Source organism: Anomaloglossus baeobatrachus, chromosome 6 (genome assembly GCF_048569485.1).
Source record: "Anomaloglossus baeobatrachus isolate aAnoBae1 chromosome 6, aAnoBae1.hap1, whole genome shotgun sequence".
In the NCBI taxonomy this organism is placed as follows: Eukaryota; Metazoa; Chordata; class Amphibia; order Anura; family Aromobatidae; genus Anomaloglossus; species Anomaloglossus baeobatrachus.
This window is the reverse complement of record NC_134358.1, coordinates 38058670-38081775: the sequence shown is the minus strand read 5'-3', so window position 1 is coordinate 38081775 and position 23106 is coordinate 38058670. Positions and strand designations below refer to the sequence as shown.

Genomic DNA, 23106 nt, shown 5'->3' with positions numbered 1-23106 from the left:
ATGTACAAGAATATAACTACTATAATACTGCCCCTATGTACAAGAATATAACTACTATAATACTGCCCCTATATACAAGAATATAACTACTATAATACTGCCTCTATGTACAAGAATATAACTATTATAATACTGCCCCTATGTACAAGAATATAACTACTATAATACTGCCCCCTATGTACAAGAATATAACTACTATAATACTGCCTCTATGTACAAGAATATAACTATTATAATACTGCCCCTATATACAAGAATATAACTACTATAATACTGCCCCCTATGTACAAGAATATAACTACTATAATACTGCTCCCTATGTACAGGAATATAACTACTATAATACTGCCCGCCCCTATGTACAAGAATATAACTACTATAATACGCTCCCTATGCAGTAGGTGCCTAGTTTACAAAGTGACGTATTAGTGCACATGTGTGAGTGTATTACGGTACAGTAATATACATCATGAGCAGTACGGCTCGTCTGTGAAAATCTGGGGATCACAAGGAAACATTTGCTGGGTGATCACCGCTGCGGGATGTGACATCAGTGATACTTATTATACCTCCGCTTTCCCAAACATAGAACCAATAACTATAGGGTAAAATTCAGCACAGAACCAGAACCAGAGAGCGGCACAAAGTGGCCGAGGACAGAGAAGGAATACTGGGGCACACCAAGAAGCAGAGGCGACTTGTAGGCAAATCTATGGTGAAGCTGGCACAGGGGCTGCTCGGAGGTGTGACCATGCCATGCAAGTGGAGAGGGATCAGTCATGAACAAGGTGTGGATGAAAAGGCATCACTGGGGTTGGGAGGTGAAGCTGCACTACCGAGGAAGGATGAGAAGGACGCCACAAAAAGGGGGAACCACACGGGGGCGGCTACATGGGGCAGCCTGGCACACGGGGGCTGTTACATGGGGCAGCCTGGCACACGGGGGCGATTACATGGGGCAGCCTGGCACACGGGGGCTGTTACATGGGGCAGCCTGGCACACGGGGGCGAGTACATGGGGCAGCCTGGCACACGGGGGCGAGTACATGGGACAGCCTGGCACACGGGGGCGAGTACATGGGGCAGCCTGGCACACGGGGGCGAGTACATGGGGCAGCCTGGCACACGGGGGTGAGTACATGGGGCAGCCTGGCACACGGGGGCGAGTACATGGGGCAGCCTGGCACACGGGGGCGAGTACATGGGGCAGCCTGGCACACGGGGGCGAGTACATGGGGCAGCCTGGCACACGGGGGCGAGTACATGGGGCAGCCTGGCACACGGGGGCGAGTACATGGGGCAGCCTGGCACAGGGGGGCGAGTACATGGGGCAGCCTGGCACAGGGGGGCGAGTACATGGGGCAGCCTGGCACACGGGGGCGAGTACATGGGGCAGCCTGGCACAGGGGGGCGAGTACATGGGGCAGCCTGGCACAGGGGGGCGAGTACATGGGGCAGCCTGGCACAGGGGGGCGAGTACATGGGGCAGCCTGGCACACGGGGGCGAGTACATGGGGCAGCCTGGGACACGGGGGCGAGTACATGGGGCAGCCTGGGACACGGGGGCGAGTACATGGGGCAGCCTGGGACACGGGGGCGAGTACATGGGGCAGCCTGGCACACGGGGGCGAGTACATGGGGCAGCCTGGCACACGGGGGCGATTACATGGGGCAGCCTGGCACACGGGGGCGATTACATGGGGCAGCCTGGCACACGGGGGCGATTACATGGGGCAGCCTGGCACACGGGGGCGATTACATGGGGCAGCCTGGCACACGGGGGCGATTACATGGGGCAGCCTGGCACACGGGGGCGATTACATGGGGCAGCCTGGCACACGGGGACGATTACATGGGGCAGCCTGGCACACGGGGGCGATTACATGGGGCAGCCTGGCACACGGGGGCGAGTACATGGGGCAGCCTGGCACACGGGGGCGATTACATGGGGCAGCCTGGCACACGGGGGCGAGTACATGGGGCAGCCTGGCACACGGGGGCGAGTACATGGGGCAGCCTGGCACACGGGGGCGATTACATGGGGCAGCCTGGCACACGGGGGCGATTACATGGGGCAGCCTGGCACACGGGGGCGATTACATGGGGCAGCCTGGCACACGGGGGCGAGTACATGGGGCAGCCTGGCACACGGGGGCGAGTACATGGGGCAGCCTGGCACACGGGGGCGAGTACATGGGGCAGCCTGGCACACGGGGGCGAGTACATGGGGCAGCCTGGCACACGGGGGCGAGTACATGGGGCAGCCTGGCACACGGGGGCGAGTACATGGGGCAGCCTGGCACACGGGGGCGAGTACATGGGGCAGCCTGGCACACGGGGGCGAGTACATGGGGCAGCCTGGCACACGGGGGCGAGTACATGGGGCAGCCTGGCACACGGGGGCGAGTACATGGGGCAGCCTGGCACACGGGGGCGAGTACATGGGGCAGCCTGGCACACGGGGGCGAGTACATGGGGCAGCCTGGCACACTGTACCCGGCTGCTGCCCCCTCCGCCCGGTCCTCACCTGCTGTAGTTGGGGCCGGGCACGACACGGAAGGACGCTCCTCGGGCCTAGCGCCGCCGCTGCCGCAGCTCCATTCACTGCTTCCTCCTCATTGAAGCTCCCGGCTCTGACACACACTGCAGCAGCGGCGGGGGCGGGCACCAGTGGAGTCTCCGCCCCCTCCACCATCTCCCGGGACAACGGCTTCAAACCAGAGCACCAAGATGGCGTCCACCTCATGACCATTTCCGGACACCTTCAGGCATCTCCCCACCTCCTCCTCCGCCTGCAGGGAAGATACCAGGAAATGCGAGCACCAAGATGGCGCCCACCCTGTGACGACTTCCGGCAGTCGCCATAATGTGATTGGCATACGTCGAATTACACGATGGATGGCAACTTAAAGGGATCACTAAAAATAAAATACTACAGTACTATCACTCTCATAGCAATGACGCATGTAGTTATTGTTACTGATTCATTGAATAATAAGAATAAGAAAACATAAATTATACTAAGATTCACTTTTAAATTCCCTCACTGACTACTTTCTGTTTAAAGTTTTCTATACAACAGAAAAAAATATTGTTGCAACCATCTATTATGGCACTGGGGAGCCAAGAGGCCGATCAACTGTTTATGTCAAGTTTATTTATTTTTTGTATGTTTAAAGTTTTTCTTATCTTTTTCTTAACACTATTTAAAAAAAATGTTAAAAAATCTTGAAATTTTTCACAATAGCCACTAAGACTTATATGAACTCTATATAGGGGTGTTATAAGTCCATTGTACAGGAGGAGGAGGTGAGCTGTGACATCACCTATTGTAAATGGTGGAGCCTGTGTTATCTACTGTATATAGAAGTGGTACAGTTATTGTACAGGAGGAGGAGGAGGTGAGCTGCAATATTAACTATTGTGGATGGTGGATCCTGTGTTATCTACTGTATATAGAGGTGGAGAGAGTGGAGCCAGCACGATCTGAAAATGGCATGCATCATATAAAAAGTGCAAATTCACAGATTTATTCCAACTGTACTGTAATATAAGAGATTTTTAGCAAATAATTGATCAATTCTTTGAGCCACCCCTGCCAACGTCACGGCAAATCTCAATAGGGGGGTCCTACTCTATATTCTGTATTTCATGTGCCATGCGGCCTCCTAGATAAAGTTAAAAGCAGAACCATAATGGAGCACACATACCTGTAACCTGTATATATAACCGCTTCTATGTTGCAAAAGAGGCAATTGTGGATAGAGACCAGCCCAGGTCCCAGCATGTGGAGCAAGCTCTACACATACCAGGACTATATCAGAACTGATCCTCCCAGTGCCAGACAGCAACCATTGATAAAGGCGGACCAGATCCAAGAATGGTGCTTAATTAGCATTGCCTGTGGAAAGGGTGGGGCAGCTGAATGTGTACAGCTACCAACAGGAGGAATATATTGCAAACCAAGATCAGGCGTGCATAGCATGGTGGTGACCAGCCACCAGACATTTGTAGCATAACTACAACCAAACAGAGAGAGAGGGGAGCCAGCACGATCTGAAAATGGCATGCATCATATAAAAAGTGCAAATTCACAGATTTATTCCAACTGTACTGTAATATAAATGAGATTTTTAGCAAATAATTGATCAATTCTTTGAGCCACCCCTGCCAACGTCACGGCAAATCTCAATAGGGGGGTCCTACTCTATATTCTGTATTTCATGTGCCATGCAGCCTCCTAGATAAAGTTAAAAGCAGAACCATAATGGAGCACACATACCTGTAACCTGTATATATAACCGCTTCTATGTTGCAAAAGAGGCAATTGTGGATAGAGGCCAGCCCAGGTTTTGATAGCTACCTTTTGGTAGCTGTTCAGACTCAGTTACCTCACCCCTTTCCACAGGCAATGCTAATTAAGCACCATTCTTGGATCTGGTCCGCCTTTATCAATGGTTGCTGTTTGACACTGGGAGGATCAGTTCTGATATAGTCCTGGTATGTGTAGGGCTTGCTCCACATGCTGGGACCTGGGCTGGTCTCTATCCACAAGTGCCTTTTTTGCAACATGGAAGCGGCTATATACAGGTTGCAGGTATGTGTGCTCCATTATGGTTCTGCTTTTAACTTTATCTAGGAGGCCGCATGGCACATGAAATACAGAATGTAGAGTAGGACCCCCCTATTGAGATTTGCCGTGACGTTGGCAGGGGTGGCTCAAAAAATTGATCAATTATTTGCTAAAAATCTCATTTTTTTATTATAGTACAGTTGGAATAAATTTGTGAATTTTCACTTTTTATATGATGCATGCCAATTTCAGATCGTGCTGGTTCCCTTTTTTTCTCTTTTTTTTCTCTGTATATAGAGGTGTTATCAGTCATTGTACAGGAGGAGGTGAGCTGTGATATCACCTATTGTGAATAGTTGATCTTGTGTTATCTACTGTATTTTGAGGTGCAATCAGTCATTCTAGAGGAGAAGGAGGAGGAGGTGAGATGTGACATCGCCTATTGTGAATGGTGGATCCTGTGTTATCTACTGTATATGAAGTTGTCATCAGTCATTGTACAGGAGGAGGTGAGTTGTGACATCATCTAGTGTGAATAGTGGATCTTCTCCATATCTCAGCTCCCCAATATCTCAGCTCGCCGGTCCATTTGCGAGTGTGAGATTATTCCAAAAATCTCATATGAGCTGAAAATAATATTACAGTAAACCTATAAAACAAGAAGTAGAGAACGACAAAAAACCCTCCGTGTTGCAGCTTTCGATTCCCCTGCACCTCCCTGACCGGTGAGCCATCTCTATACAGTCATATGTAATAAATCCAGAAAGCAGAAGAAGGGTCTTATTGGCAGTCACTGCTCCCTGGTCCCCTAACTTGGTTGCTACGTTGCAAAACTTTCTACTGAAATCCCCTCTACAAGGTTTTAGTGCCAATATAGAGCCCCTGTTCTGATACCCAGAAGACAAATTGGAGGTCTCCGAACCCTGAGATAACAATCATGTCTACTAAGACACACAGACGTCAGCCCCACGTCTGTTTTGGTGGAGTTACCCTTTAATGCAGTGACCTTTGTAACTCATAGATTTGATGCATTTCCTTCCAGGATTGCAAAATTGGTTGTCGACTTTCAGATGACCTCTGGAAAATATGGTATACAATGATGTAAACCCATTTGGCAATGACGCCAGGCACACACATGTGCAGTATGTCCTTCCTCTAACCAACTTGTCATAAAAAGAAAAAAAAAAAAAAAACATGATGATACAAGTCTTAATTATTCTAATTTAGTTAAGATTATGAAAATGAATTAATATTACCTGTTAAAATCCCTCATCTCCCCCGATTCTGCCACTTTTTTCCGTTTTGCTCTACGTCGCTCCATTGCTGAGATATTCACATTTGTTGCTCTTGGAGAGCAATATGTGAAATTTCTGCTTGTAGCTCAACTGAGCAATACTTTAGTCTTCTCTGAGTGTGTGTGCTTTCACTTGTCCCTAACACTGCCAATCAGAGCTCGGCAGCTGAGCAGTGATTGGCAGAATTTGGAAGGGTGGGAGGGAAAGCACACACCCCCCAAAAAGACTTTGGAACAAAAAACAAACACTCATTAGAGCTACAAACAGAAATTTCACATATTGGGCTCTAAAAGCAGCAAATGTGAATATCTCAGTAATAGAGCGACGTAGAGCAAAACGGTAAAAAGCAGCAGAATCAGGGGAGTTCAGGGTTTTGTTTAGAACGCCTTTTGTGACGGGGTCCTTCTCCCATATCACACAATCAACAGGGCGAGACATAAGTGAACAATCCAAAGAACATTTATTCCAAGTAAATCAGAGAGTCCATAAAATAATCCACCACACGGAGAGGGTAAAATAGTCCAGAAATGGTATAAATGTCCTAGGAGGTTAGTCAAAATCCTCCAGCAGTCCTTTCCCAGGCAAATGGGGGTTTCTCAATGGCTCTCTGGGGTGCTGCCTGTAGCTGCAGCTTCTCCCCTCCAGAGGATCAATCCTTCTCTCTTCTCCTTCTCAGCCTGACTAATTAGTCAGGTATGCAGAGAGTTTAGGTGGATCCCAGGCCCCCCTCCCCCAGACTTAGGGACAGAAACACTACAGGGGTGATTATCTACAGACAATACAATGTACACACAAGCAATACAGAGAATAGACCGTGAACCACACCCAAAATATGAACCCACACAACATGATACCCAACCCCCCCAATATTCCAACATCACACATTTAATTCATTTTTTCAGCAAAGCAACATTTTCTCTGGGGGACTTTTTCAAATAAAATGCCTGATTTTCTTTTTTTCCCCCAAAAACAGTGCCACAACTGTTTTATGTGTGGTATTGCCGAGCTACCACATTTCATTAAGTGAAGCCGAGAGCTGCACCACCAGTAACAGCCTGTGAACAAAGGGGGCACTGTTTTTGGAGAAAGCAGCCATGCTTTTCTCATCCTCCACGTCTCTTACCTATTGCTGCACTACTCCTCAAATTAGCCACTTGGTGACAACGTGTATGACAGTTTTAATGGTAGTTATTACAACCACGTCTACATGAAAAAAGTGTGGGACATGACTTCAGGGTCAGACTACACAGGGTTTGTTTGTTGTCTGTCAGCATGGAGACATGACTGCAGGATCAGACTATGCAGGGTTTGTTTGTTGTCTGTCACTATAGAGACATGACTGCAGGATCAGACTACACAGGGTTTGTTTGTAGTCTGTCACCATGGAGACATGACTGCAGGATCAGACTACACAGGGTTTGTTTGTTGTCTGTCACCATGGAGACATGACTGCAGGATCAGACTACACAGGGTTTGTTTGTTGTCTGTCACCATGGAGACATGACTGCAGGGTCAGACTATGCAGGGTTTGTTTGTAGTCTGTCACCATGGAGACATGACTGCAGGATCAGACTACACAGGGTTTGTTTGTAGTCTGTCACCATGGAGACATGACTGCAGGATCAGACTACACAGGGTTTGTTTGTTGTCTGTCACCATGGAGACATGACTGCAGGATCAGACTACACAGGGTTTGTTTGTTGTCTGTCACCATGGAGACATGACTGCAGGATCAGACTACACAGGGTTTGTTTGTTGTCTGTCACCATGGAGACATGACTGCAGGATCACACTACACAGGGTTTGTTTGGAGTCTGTCACCATGGAGACATGACTGCAGGATCAGACTACACAGGGTTTGTTTGTAGTCTGTCACCATGGAGACACAAATGTCTGAATAGTAGCTGTAGACGCAAAATGGTAAAATACTTTGTCATCCAGGCTGATTGCAAAGTTGTTTTATTTGTATTTTAAACTCACCGAAGCAATAGATAAAAGAGCAGATATGTTTCTGTATAGTTATATAACGCTGTACCTGAAAATTAACACCGATGGGACTGGCAGAAATCCAAGATCTGATCAAAATCCAGAGGCTTTACAGAGATGTCAGGATATCCTCGAGCTCGTGGTGTAAATCCAGTGTCATAAAAGGAGGGATCTGGAAGAACAAGTAGAGATTTAATACTCAGACTGCAAATACCTTCATTACAAGAATATACGTATATATATATATATATATATATATATATATATATATATATATATATATATATATATATATATATATATATATATATATATATATATATATATATATATATATATATATATATATATATATATACACACACATACACATACATACATACATACACACACACACACATATACATATATATACATTCATACATACATACATACACACACACACACATATACATATATATATATATACACATACATACATACATACATACATACATACATACATACACACACATATATATATATATATATTACACACATATACATACATATACATATACTGGGAGAAAAGAGTGCGAGCTCACGAGTCCAAGAGCATTCAGTCCACATCGATCCGGCATTCAGAGCAGTGTGTGATCTCAGCAGCAGCAGGGAGGAGGGACACTGAGGTTCTGGTCAAAGACGCTAGGTAGACCGTGATTCTGCAGCAGCAGGGAGGAGGGACACTGAGGTTCTGGTCAAAGACGCTAGGTAGACCGTGATTCTGCAGCAGCAGGGAGGAGGGACACTGAGGTTCTGGTCAAAGACGCTAGGTAGACCGTGATTCTGCAGCAGCAGGGAGGAGGGACACTGAGGTTCTGGTCAAAGACGCTAGGTAGACAGTGATTCTGCAGCAGCAGGGAGGAGGGACATTGAGATTATGGTCAATTAGGCTAGGTATACAGTGATTTTGCAGCAGCAGGGAGGGGGGCATTGAAGTTCTGGTGAAACAGGCTGTGTGGGCAGAGATTCACCAGCGAGGAGGAGGGACATTGAAGCTCTGGTTAGTCAGATTAGGTGGACAGAGATTTAGCAGCAGCAGGGAAGAGGGACACTGAAGATCTGGTCAATCAGGCTGTGTGGGCAGAGATTCCGCAGCAGTAAGAAGGGACATTGAGGAGCTGGTCATTTGTCACAGACAGCTAGGTAGGATACGGTACAAATTCCAGAGAAATCCATACTTTTCCATATATATATATATATATATATATATATTTACACAATGCAAGTGCCAAGACTGAACTTAAAGTACAATTTGAAGGCCAATCTGTTAAACACAATTTCAATCCTAAGTACTTAGGTGTAACCCTTGATAGAAGTCTAACTTTTAAATCCCATCTGGATAAATTGGCACAGAAACTGAAAGCACGCAATAATATTATTCAGAAACTTTGTGGATCCTCCTGGGGCTCGGCAACATCTGTTTTGAGAACATCTCCTCTTGCCCTGGTGTACTCTGCTGCAGAATACTGGGCTCCAGCATGGTTATCTACTCTTGCCCTGGTGTACTCTGCTGCAGAATACTGGGCTCCAGCATGGTTATCTACTCTTGCCCTGGTGCACTCTGCTGCAGAATACTGGCTCCAGCATGGTTATCTACTCTTGCCCTGGTGTACTCTGCTGCAGAATACTGGGCTCCAGCATGGTTAAGTAGCTGTCATGTAAACTTAATTGACACTCAGCTGAACAACTCTTTGCGTATAATATCTGGTGCTATTAGACCTACACCTGGTCACTGGTTACCTGTGCTGGGTCATATCGCACCCGCAAATCTAAGAAGACTAAAGCTCCTACTTAAAGAATACACTAAAGTAGGGAATAATGAAACACTTCCAATACACCAAAATATCAGAGATGTTACAATACAACGATTGAAATCAAGACATCCACCCATCCGAACTGCAATCACCCTGCATGAACAAGACTTCAATTTAGAGGAGAAATGGCGAGAACTTTGGGTCAATGTAGTAGACGGTGATCCCCAAATGTTCCCCAATTTACAAAACCCTCCACCAAGCTTCAATCTACCAAGGAAAACATGGGTTACTCTAAATCGTATCAGAACAAACTTTGGCGTCTGTGCAGATTTTATGCATAAGTGGGGGAAATCTGACTCTCCGACCTGTGACTGTGGAGCAGATCGTCAAACTATCCAGCACATTGTTGAGGAGCCCCCTGAGATCCTACCATGGTGACAAGAAGGATTTCTATATTGTAAATGATAACACTATTGCATATATAGAAAATCTTGATATTCAAATTTGATTTTTATCCTTTTGATATTTTTCAATCACTGTCTATTGTCTGGTGTTTATTTTTATATGATGGTAAGATATACGTTCATATGATTAAATAAATTCCATATATGTAGATTAGCTGTTAAGATCTATGGGCCGAACACTGAGCTCCCTGAGAATCTGCATCCAGAGGTTATCTGGCATTACCAGTGTGAGACATGTAATGACTGAAAGTCTGCTCTCCTGATCTCACTACAGAGCTGTGTGTTATTACAGCTTCACAATAACTGTGGACAAAACAAGCGCAGAATAGGGTCTTACCAGATAAGGTAACAAGAGGCACAAGGCAAGGAACTCACCTATTAAGGTTATGCTAGTCACAACCCCTATGTAAGCATACATAAATGGCATCTGCCGCAGCCCCGGGATAATGAACGTATATGCGTAGATAGAGAGACCGGGTGTACGCCGCACTATCACCAGAAAGTACAGATGTTGATTATTTCAATTTCTTTTTAGTCAGGTCGACGCGTTTCAAAGAACTCAAGTCTCCTTCATCAGGACAATTCTTGAAACGTCATGATGAAGGAGACTGAGTTCTCTGAAACGAGTCAACCTTAATAAAAAGAAATTGAAATAATCAACATCTGTACTTTCTGGTGACAGCGCAGCGTACACCCGGTCTCTCTAGCTACGCATATACAATACAACTTCAATCTCACAGGCAGCGTGTGTGTGTGTGTGTGTGTGTGTGTGTGTGTGTGTGTGTGTGTGTGTGTGTGTAGGGCAGCACAGCAGCACTGCAAGAGGAAAACTACAGCTGCTATTGTATTTGTAATAAGACAAAGCTCAGCTCTGCTGTACTGAGTGGTAAACTGTAACGCCTGCCTGGAACCACAGACTCAGACTGGCTGTAACAGACAGGATAGAGGAAAGCCGCTCACAAAGCAGGACCCCCGAACCAACCCCAAAACCCCTATACAGGGACTTGAAAATAAACAGGGACCCAGAGATCCCTACCTGTGGTAGGCTGCAGTCCAATGAGAGTAGTAGTCCGACAGGGTCAAACCAGGAGATGCAGAACAGGGACAAAATTAAGCAGGCAAGGCCGTAATCAGAAAACTGTGCAAAGGTCAAATCCGGATCGGGCAGCAATGTACAAAAACAGCGGGCAGGAGTGTAGTCAGACAACAGGCAGAGGTCAGAACACAGGAATCACAATACAGAACAGAACAGATACAAGGAAGCAGGAATAGGCGGCACGGTAGCTCAGTGGTTAGCACTGCAGTCTTGCGGTAGCTCAGTGGTTAGGACTGCAGTTTTGCGGTGGCTCAGTGGTTAGCACTGCAGTCTTGTGGTGGCTCAGTGGTTAGCACTGCAGTCTTGCAGCGCTGGGGTCCTGGGATCAAATCCCACCAAGGACACCATCTGCAAGGAGTTTTGTATGTTCTCCCCATGTTTGCGTGGATTTTCTCGGGTACTCTGGTTTCCTCCCACACTCCAAAGACATACAGATAGGGACTCTAGATTGTGAGCCCCAATGGGGACAGTGTTGCCAATGTATGTAAAGCGCTGTGGAATTAATAGCGCTATATAAATGAATAAAATTATTATTATTAATTATTATTCAGAACTATCTCTAGCAATGACCAGCAGACAGGAGTAGGAATTAGAAGAGTGTGGTGTCTTCCCTTTGGCTGTAGCAGATGGTGGTAACTTCAGCTGGAAGATACACGCCACCCACAGTCAGCCAGTGGTATTGCAGGTCCCAGGCAAACCCAGCTTAGTGGATGAGCGGAGCCTGCGCCCACCAGAGCAACTGGCACCGACTTTTCTCCTATCACCAGCACTATGCACAGCGGGAACACGGCGCCGTCTTGTGATTGAAGCAGAAGTCACAGGAACGGACTATGGTGGGGACATGACAAAACACATACATTTCTGCAATGTGGTCAGGACAGCAGACTGTCAGTCATTACATGTCTCACACTAGTAGTGTACACTTTCATTTATTAATAGTCGTGGAGGCAGATTCTCGGGATACGAGGAGTCTCAGTTGAGATCTAGATCTGATCCGCACATGGGTCCCCCAGTCTTAGAAAGTTATTGCGATAACAAAAACTTTTCATATCAGTGGTGATCTATAAGTCAAGACCCCACTAATTGTTATAACCTTTTGGATTTTCAGCTTGGACATACAAAGCAATAAAGGGCTTGTCCATGATAACATAAAGAAAGCTTATTTCAAGCAAACACAGCGCCACTCCTATTCACAGGTTATATGTGGTACTGCAGCTCGCCCCATTTACTTGGATAGGCTTGAATTGCTTTAGAAAACACATGCTAGAGAAGAAACAGCGCCACTCTTGCCTTTAGTCTGTGTCTGGTATTGCAGCATTCCAGTTTTAGTTGCATTGCAGTTGCAATACCAGAAGCAGCCTATTCAGAAAAGTGGCGCTGTTTTGGGAAAAAAAAATTGTTTTCTTTTTCTAATTCTGAGCAAACCTTAAAGATTATACTGAATCCATAGCGCAGTCCTCGGATATCTCCGGACGTTCATGCGCATGCTCAGCCTCCGAACCATTATTTTCTTAATCACGGAAAGCGGAGATCTAAAAGATGGTCAAGAATTGATACGTAAAGAATATTGACAAATTGTAGAACTTTTCATTAATATCAGTGATTGGCTGAAAGCGGAAGACGCCTTTATACAAAATCCTAATGAGCCCCATATATGCCGAGGGATGGCCGAGCCCCCCTTTATAGGACAGTCACTGTGTATTACCAGTCACTAATAACATTAATCCTGCGCTCCGAGTGTTTAGCTCATTTTATTCATCAGTGCAGACGAGTTAATTGTGTCGAGGCGACAGACAGAGCGCGGCAGCCGTGCGTGGGAGCCGCCATCCATTCCCCCTGGATGATGCCGCGTTCTGGAGCATCAGCACAAACAGCCGCAGTCTCGTTATTTACCCGAAAAATGTCAGCAACCAAAATCTGTACAATCTTCCAAGAAATGTGACGCAGCCCCCGATCATCCAGCCGTGCGCGGATCATTCCAGATACACCTACTTATCACAGAGGAAGATTATCCAGGAATATGTAGGAAATAAGCCCCTGTCCATCCGCCCCTCCGAGCTCACAGCCTATTCCGTATACTTGTACCTGACCAGTAAAGATAACGTATGGGACGCCAAGACAGAAGATAAGGAGCGGGCACGGAAGATAAGGATCGGGCATGGAATATAAGAAGCGAGCACGGACGATAAGGAACAGGCACAGAAGATAAGAAGCAGGCACAGAAGATAAGAAGCAGGCACAGAAGATAAGGATCGGGCACAGAAGATAAGGATCGGGCACGGAAGATAAGGATCGGGCACGGAAGATAAGGATCGGGCACGGAAGATAAGGATCGGGCACAGAAGATAAGGATCGGGCACAGAAGATAAGGATCGGGCACAGAAGATAAGGATCGGGCACAGAAGATAAGGATCGGGCACAGAAGATAAGGATCGGGCACAGAAGACAAAGATCGGGCACAGAAGACAAGGATCGGGAACAGAAGACAAGGATCGGGAACAGAAGATAAGGATCGGGAACAGAAGATAAGGATCGGGAACAGAAGATAAGGATCGGGCACAGAAGATAAGGATCGGGCACAGAAGATAAGGATCGGGCACAGAAGATAAGGATCGGGCACAGAAGATAAGGATCGGGCACGGAAGATAAGGATCGGGCACGGAAGATAAGGATCGGGCACGGAAGATAAGGATCGGGCACGGAAGATAAGGATCGGGCACGGAAGATAAGGATCGGGCACGGAAGATAAGAAGCGGGCACGGAAGATAAGAAGCGGGCACGGAAGATAAGAAGCGGGCACGGAAGATAAGGATCGGGCACAGAAGATAAGGATCGGGCACAGAAGATAAGGATCGGGCACAGAAGATAAGGATCGGGCACAGAAGATAAGGATCGGGCACAGAAGATAAGAAGCGGGCACAGAAGATAAGAAGCGGGCACAGAAGATAAGAAGCGGGCACAGAAGATAAGAAGCGGGCACAGAAGATAAGGATCGGGAACAGAAGATAAGGATCGGGGACAGAAGATAAGGATCGGGCACAGAAGATAAGGATCGGGCACAGAAGATAAGGATCGGGCACAGAAGATAAGGATCGGGCACAGAAGATAAGGATCGGGCACAGAAGATAAGGATCGGGCACAGAAGATAAGGATCGGGCACAGAAGATAAGGATCGGGCACAGAAGATAAGGATCGGGCACAGAAGATAAGGATCGGGCACAGAAGATAAGGATCGGGCACAGAAGACAAAGATCGGGCACAGAAGACAAGGATCGGGAACAGAAGACAAGGATCGGGAACAGAAGATAAGGATCGGGAACAGAAGATAAGGATCGGGCACAGAAGATAAGGATCGGGCACAGAAGATAAGGATCGGGCACAGAAGATAAGGATCGGGCACAGAAGATAAGGATCGGGCACAGAAGATAAGAAGCGGGCACAGAAGATAAGAAGCGGGCACAGAAGATAAGAAGCGGGCACAGAAGATAAGAAGCGGGCACAGAAGATAAGGATCGGGAACAGAAGATAAGGATCGGGGACAGAAGATAAGGATCGGGCACAGAAGATAAGGATCGGGAACAGAAGATAAGGATCGGGCACAGAAGATAAGGATCGGGCACAGAAGATAAGGATCGGGCACAGAAGATAAGGATCGGGCACAGAAGATAAGGATCGGGCACAGAAGATAAGGATCGGGCACAGAAGATAAGGATCGGGCACAGAAGATAAGGATCGGGCACAGAAGATAAGAAGCGGGCACAGAAGATAAGGATCGGGAACAGAAGATAAGGATCGGGAACAGAAGATAAGGATCGGGGATCGGGAACAGAAGATAAGGATCGAGCACAGAAGATAAGGATCGGGCACAGAAGATAAGGATCGGGCACAGAAGATAAGAAGCGGGCACAGAAGATAAGGATCGGGAACAGAAGATAAGGATCGGGCACAGAAGATAAGGATCGGGCACAGAAGATAAGGATCGGGCACAGAAGATAAGAAGCGGGCACAGAAGATAAGAAGCGGGCACAGAAGATAAGGATCGGGAACGGAAGATAAGGATCGGGAACGGAAGATAAGGATCGGGCACGGAAGATAAAGAGCGAGCACGGAAGATAAGGAGCGGACACGGAAGATAAGGAGCGGACACGGAAGATAAGGGCGGACACGGAAGATAAGGAGCGGACACGGAAGATAAGAAGCGGACACGGAAGATAAGAAGCGGACACGGAAGATAAGAAGCGGACACGGAAGATAAGAAGCGGGCACGGAAGATAAGGAGCGGACACGGAAGATAAGAAGCGGACACGGAAGATAAGAAGCGGACACGGAAGATAAGAAGCGGACACGGAAGATAAGGAGCGGGCACAGAAGATAAGGAGCGGGCACGGAAGATAAGGATCGGGCACGGAAGATAAGGATCGGGCACGGAAGATAAGGATCGGGCACGGAAGATAAGGATCGGGCACGGAAGATAAGGATCGGGCACGGAAGATAAGGATCGGGCACGGAAGATAAGGATCGGGCACGGAAGATAAGGATCGGGCACGGAAGATAAGGATCGGGCACGGAAGATAAGGAGCGAGCACGGAAGATAAGGAGCGGACACGGAAGATAAGGAGCGGACACGGAAGGTAAGAAGCAGGCACAGAAGATAAGAAGCAGGCACAGAAGATAAGAAGCAGGCACAGAAGAGAAGAAGCAGGCACAGAAGATAAGAAGCAGGCACAGTAGATCAGGAGCAAGCACGGGAGATAACGAGCGGGCACGGATGATAAGGAGCGGGGACGTAATATTCCGGATGGGCCACATGAGACTGTAAAATTAATTCTGTTCAGTATTTACATATTATTACTATTATTATAATTTGGTATTGAAATTAATTGTATGGCTTTATTGAGCAGAATATTCGGCAGCTGCTGCAGATACACTAAGCCCTAGGGTAACCTGTATCACACAGTCTTCAGTAGCAGAAAATCAAAACCATAAAATACAGTATACCGCCTCTTAGATTTATGAAATATACAGCTGTTTGTATCCTGATAAACAGATTTCCCAGCCCCCTCATAGTACGACGCCTCCACAACCCTCTCACACAGAGTACGACGTCACCACAGTCCCCAACACAGTATGAAAGCCCCCACACAGTACAATCACCCCCCACAGTATGATGATCCCAGAGCCCCCCCCAACACAGTATGAAAGCCCCCACACAGTACAATCACCCCCCACAGTATGATGATCCCAGAGCCCCCCCAACACAGTATGAAAGCCCCCACACAGTACAATCACCCCACACAGTATGATGATCCCAGAGCCCCCCCAACACAGTATGAAAGCCCCCACACAGTACAATGACCCCATATAGTATGATGACCCCACAGCATCCAACACAGTATGAAAGCCGCCACACAGTACAATGACCCCATATAGTATGATGACCCCACAGCACCCAACACAGTATGAAAGCCGCCACACAGTACAATGACCCCATATAGTATGATGACCGCACAGTCCCCAATACAGTACAATGACCCCCCACAGTATGTTTACCCCACAGTCCCCAATACAGCATGAAAGCCCCCCACACAATACAATGACCCCAACAGTATGAAAGCTCCCACACAGTATGATGACCCAACAGCACCCAACACAGTATGAAGGCCCACACACGCTTGATGACCCCCACCACCCCCAAACAGTATAATGACCGCACACAGAATGAGAGTCCCCACACACTACGATGATCCCACAGCTCCCAACACAGTTCTTATATATCCAAAAAATTGAAGAAAGCAGGCACTCACCAGTTTGTAGATAATTTCAGAAGACTGGTTTATTCAGGCATTGGGGGAGGGTGCAGGGATGACGTGCACACGGACAACGGCCGTTTCGCACCGATTGCCAATGCTTCCATGGGTCTTGGACCCGTGGAAGCATTCGCAATCGGTGCGAAACGGTCGTTGTCCGTGTGCACGTCTTCCCTGCACCCTCCCCCAATGCCTGAATAAACCAGTCTTCTGAAACTATCTACAAACCGGTGAGTGCCTCGTTTCTTCATTTTTTTGGATTTTAACGCCTCTGCAGCTTTGTAGTGCACCCCGACGAATAGATCCATACTCTAGAACACGCTGAAACACCTGAACAGGTGTAACAAGGCAAAGTCTTAGCCTGACATTACTATTAGTGGGAGTTTGATTGGTCGTTTATGAAAAAATAGTGCCCAGTGTTCCGTCTATTTGTGATAGTTCTTCTATATGTGCAGTATACAGGATTGCAGGTACACAGTGTCCTGAAGATTGGTACAATTCAGAGCACCTAGGTGTGACAATCTCATCCAGCAGATCACGCTGCTACCTCATTTACATCACCATTCTATTGCATTTACTGTACGAAATCAAATATATAAAACAGGGGAAAAACTGAACGATTTCCTCGGGTAACAGCCGTCATTATTCAGCCTTTATGATTCATCTACACGGATGTGGCAGATTGTAGCTGTTAGTCATTGTGTAGCTACAAATCAGTGACAAAGAATGACTTTCCCACAATGTTTTCCTGTATTGTAAGAAAATCCACTGTAACCTATTGTCATGTGATTTGTTACAATGTTCCATGGTCAGCGATGCCGAATATACAGTATATATAATAATCAGGCTCATAATGGAGCAGACTATACACAGGATTATATTAGTTATATTCTTGTACATAGAGGCAGTATTATAGTAGCTATATTCTTGTACATAGGGAGCAGTATTATAGTAGCTATATTCTTGTACATAGGGGCAGTATTATAGTAGTTATATTCTTGTACATAGGGGCAGTATTATAGTAGTTATATTCTTGTACATAGAGGCAGTATTATAGTAGCTATATTCTTGTACATAGGGGCAGTATTATAGTAGCTATATTCTTGTACATAGGGGCAGTATTATAGTCGTTATATTCTTGTACATAGGGGCAGTATTATAGTCGTTATATTCTTGTACATAGGAGCAGTATTATAGTAGTTATATTCTTGTACATAGGAGGCAGTATTATAGTAGTTATATTCTTGTACATAGGAGGCAGTATTATAGTAGTTATATTCTTGTACATAGAGGCAGTATTATAGTAGCTATATTCTTGTACATAGGGGCAGTATTATAGTCGTTATATTCTTGAACATAGGAGCAGTATTATAGTAGTTATATTCTTGTACATAGGAGGCAGTATTATAGTAGTTATATTCTTGTACATAGGAGGCAGTATTATAGTAGTTATATTCTTGTACATAGAGGCAGTATTATAGTAGCTATATTCTTGTACATAGGGGCAGTATTATAGTAGTTATATTCTTGTACATAGGAGGCAGTATTATAGTAGTTATATTCTTGTACATAGAGGCAGTATTATAGTAGCTATATTCTTGTACATAGGGGGCAGTGTTATAGCAGTTATATTCTTGTACATAGGGGGCAGTGTTATAGCAGTTATATTCTTGTACATAGAGGCAGTATTATAGTAGTTATATTCTTGTACATAGGGGCAGTATTATAGTAGTTATATTCTTGTACATAGGAGGCAGTATTATAGTAGTTATATTCTTGTACATAGAGGCAGTATTATAGTAGCTATATTCTTGTACATAGGGGCAGTATTATAGTCGTTATATTCTTGTACATAGGAGCAGTATTATAGTAGTTATATTCTTGTACATAGGAGGCAGTATTATAGTAGTTATATTCTTGTACATAGGAGGCAGTATTATAGTAGTTATATTCTTGTACATAGAGGCAGTATTATAGTAGCTATATTCTTGTACATAGGGGCAGTATTATAGTAGTTATATTCTTGTACATAGGAGGCAGTATTATAGTAGTTATATTCTTGTACATAGAGGCAGTATTATAGTAGCTATATTCTTGTACATAGGGGCAGTATTATAGTCGTTATATTCTTGTACATAGGAGCAGTATTATAGTAGTTACATTCTTGTACATAGGGGCAGTATTATAGTAGTTATATTCTTGTACATAGGAGCAGTATTATAGTAGTTACATTCTTGTACATAGGGGCAGTATTATAGTAGTTATATTCTTGTACATAGGAGCAGTATTATAGTAGTTACATTCTTGTACATAGGGGCAGTATTATAGTAGCTATATTCTTGTACATAGGGGCAGTATTATAGTAGCTATATTCTTGTACATAGGGGCAGTATTATAGTAGCTATATTCTTGTACATAGGCGGCAGTATTATAGTAGTTATATTCTTGTACATAGGGGCAGTATTATAGTAGTTATATTCTTGTACATAGGGAGCAGTATTATAGCAGTTATATTCTTGTACATAGGCGGCAGTATTATAGTAGTTATATTCTTATACATAGGAGCAGTATTACAGTAGTTATATTCTTGTACATAGGGAGCAGTATTATAGTAGTTATATTCTTGTACATAGGGGGCAGTATTATAGTAGTTATATTCTTGTACATAGGAGCAGTATTATAGTAGTTATATTCTTGTACATAGGAGCAGTATTATAGTAGTTATATTCTTGTACATAGGGGCAGTATTATAGTAGTTATATTCTTGTACATAGGAGCAGTATTATAGTAGTTATATTCTTGTATATAGGGAGCAGTATTATAGTAGTTATAGTCTTGTACATAGGGGCAGTATTATAGTAGTTATATTCTTGTACATAGGAGCAGTATTATAGTAGTTATATTCTTGTACATAGGCGCAGTATTATAGTAGTTATATTCTTGTACATAGGAGCAGTATTATAGTAGTTATATTCTTGTACATAGAGGTAGTATTATAGTACTTATATTCTTGTACATAGGAGCAGTATTATAGTAGTTATATTCCTGTACATAGGGGCAGTATTATAGTAGTCATATTCTTGTACATAGGGGTAGTATTATAGTAGTTATATTCTTGTACATAGGAGCAGTATTATAGTAGTTATATTCTTGTACATAGGGGTGGTATTATAGTACTTATATTCTTGTACATAGGAGCAGTATTATAGTAGTTATATTCTTGTACATAGGGGCAGTATTATAGTAGTTATATTCTTGCACATAGGGGCAGTATTATAGCAGTTATATTCTTGTACATAGGAGCAGTATTATAGTAGTTATATTCTTGTACATAGGGGCAGTATTATATTAGTTATATTCTTGTACATAGGGGCAGTATTATAGTAGTTATATTCTTGTACATAGGAGCAGTATTATAGTAGTTATATTCCTGTACATAGGGGCAGTATTATAGTAGTAATATTCTTGTATATAGGGACAGCATTATAGTAGTTATATTCCTGTACATAGGAGCAGTATTATAGTAGTTATATTCTTGTACATAGGGGGCAGTGTTATAGCAGTTATATTCTTGTACATAGGAGCAGTATTATAGTAGTTATATTCCTGTACATAGGAGCAGTATTATAGTAGTTATATTCTTGTACATAGGGGGCAGTGTTATAGTAGTTATATTCTTGTACATAGAGGTAGTATTATAGTACTTATATTCTTGTACATAGGAGCAGTATTATAGTAGTTATATTCCTGTACATAGGGGCGGTATTATAGTAGTAATATTCTTGTACATAGGGGTGGTATTATAGTAGTTATATTCTTATACATAGGGGTGGTATTATAGCAGTTATATTCTTGTACATAGGGGCAGTATTATAGCAGTTATATTCTTGTACATAGGAGCAGTATTATAGTAGTTATATTCTTGTACATAGGGGCAGTATTATAGCAGTTATATTCTTGTACATAGGAGCAGTATTATAGTAGTTATATTCTTGTACATAGGGGCAGTATTACATTAGTTATATTCTTGTACATAGGGGCAGTATTATAGTAGTTATATTCTTGTACATAGGAGCAGTATTATAGTAGTTATATTCCTGTACATAGGGGCAGTATTATAGTAGTAATATTCTTGTACATAGGGACAGCATTATAGTAGTTATATTCCTGTACATAGGAGCAGTATTATAGTAGTTATATTCTTGTACATAGGGGGCAGTGTTATAGCAGTTATATTCTTGTACATAGGGGCAGTATTATAGTAGTTATATTCTTGTACATAGGGGCAGTATTATAGTAGTTATATTCTTGTACATAGGGGGCAGTATTATAGTAGTTATATTCTTGTACATAGGGGCAGTATTATAGTAGTTATATTCCTGTACATAGGAGCAGTATTATAGTAGTTATATTCTTGTACATAGGGGCAGTATTATAGTAGTTATATTCTTGTACATAGGAGCAGTATTATAGTAGTTATATTCTTGTACATAGGAGCAGTATTATAGTAGTTATATTCTTGTACATAGGAGCAGTATTATAGTAGTTATATTCTTGTACATAGGGGCAGTATTATAGTAGTTATATTCTTGTACATAGGAGCAGTATTATAGTAGTTATATTCTTGTATATAGGGAGCAGTATTATAGTAGTTATAGTCTTGTACATAGGGGCAGTATTATAGTAGTTATATTCTTGTACATAGGAGCAGTATTATAGTAGTTATATTCTTGTACATAGGCGCAGTATTATAGTAGTTATATTCTTGTACATAGGAGCAGTATTATAGTAGTTATATTCTTGTACATAGAGGTAGTATTATAGTAGTAATATTCTTGTACATAGGGGTAGTATTATAGTAGTTATATTCTTATACATAGGAGCAGTATTATAGTAGTTATATTCTTGTACATAGGGGTGGTATTATAGTACTTAAATTCTTGTACATAGGAGCAGTATTATAGTAGTTATATTCTTGTACATAGGGGCAGTATTATAGTAGTTATATTCTTGCACATAGGGGCAGTATTATAGCAGTTATATTCTTGTACATAGGAGCAGTATTATAGTAGTTATATTCTTGTACATAGGGGTGGTATTATAGTACTTATATTCTTGTACATAGGGGCAGTATTATATTAGTTATATTCTTGTACATAGGGGCAGTATTATAGTAGTTATATTCTTGTACATAGGAGCAGTATTATAGTAGTTATATTCTTGTACATAGGAGCAGTATTATAGTAGTTATATTCCTGTACATAGGGGCAGTATTATAGTAGTAATATTCTTGTACATAGGGACAGCATTATAGTAGTTATATTCCTGTACATAGGAGCAGTATTATAGTAGTTATATTCTTGTACATAGGGGGCAGTGTTATAGCAGTTATATTCTTGTACATAGGGGCAGTATTATAGTAGTTATATTCTTGTACATAGGGGCAGTATTATAGTAGTTATATTCTTGTACATAGGAGCAGTATTATAGTAGTTATATTCCTGTACATAGGAGCAGTATTATAGTAGTTATATTCTTGTACATAGGGGGCAGTGTTATAGCAGTTATATTCTTGTACATAGGGGCAGTATTATAGTAGTTATATTCTTGTACATAGGGGCAGTATTATAGTAGTTATATTCTTGTACATAGGAGCAGTATTATAGTAGTTATATTCCTGTACATAGGAGCAGTATTATAGTAGTTATATTCTTGTACATAGGGGCAGTATTATATTAGTTATATTCTTGTACATAGGGGCAGTATTATAGTAGTTATATTCCTGTACATAGGAGCAGTATTATAGTAGTTATATTCTTGTACATAGGAGCAGTATTATAGTAGTTATATTCCTGTACATAGGGGCAGTATTATAGTAGTAATATTCTTGTACATAGGGACAGCATTATAGTAGTTATATTCCTGTACATAGGAGCAGTATTATAGTAGTTATATTCTTGTACATAGGGGGCAGTGTTATAGCAGTTATATTCTTGTACATAGGGGCAGTATTATAGTAGTTATATTCTTGTACATAGGGGCAGTATTATAGTAGTTATATTCTTGTACATAGGAGCAGTATTATAGTA

General features: G+C 43.5%; 1 protein-coding gene across 4 annotated transcripts in view; it reads right to left on the bottom strand.

Moving 5' to 3' along the window:
- Nucleotides 1–23106, bottom strand: part of CYRIB (CYFIP related Rac1 interactor B) — a 176512-nt gene that overhangs the window by 76932 nt on the left and 76474 nt on the right. For 2 of the 4 annotated variants that reach the window (XM_075352866.1, XM_075352863.1), the window contains exon 2: nucleotides 7904–8026. The gene's annotated coding sequence lies outside the window, so the exon portion shown is untranslated. Of the gene's footprint in view, nucleotides 1–2527; nucleotides 2648–7903; nucleotides 8027–23106 lie in introns of those variants that run through there. The other 2 variants (XM_075352868.1, XM_075352864.1) reach the window with 2 other exon arrangements.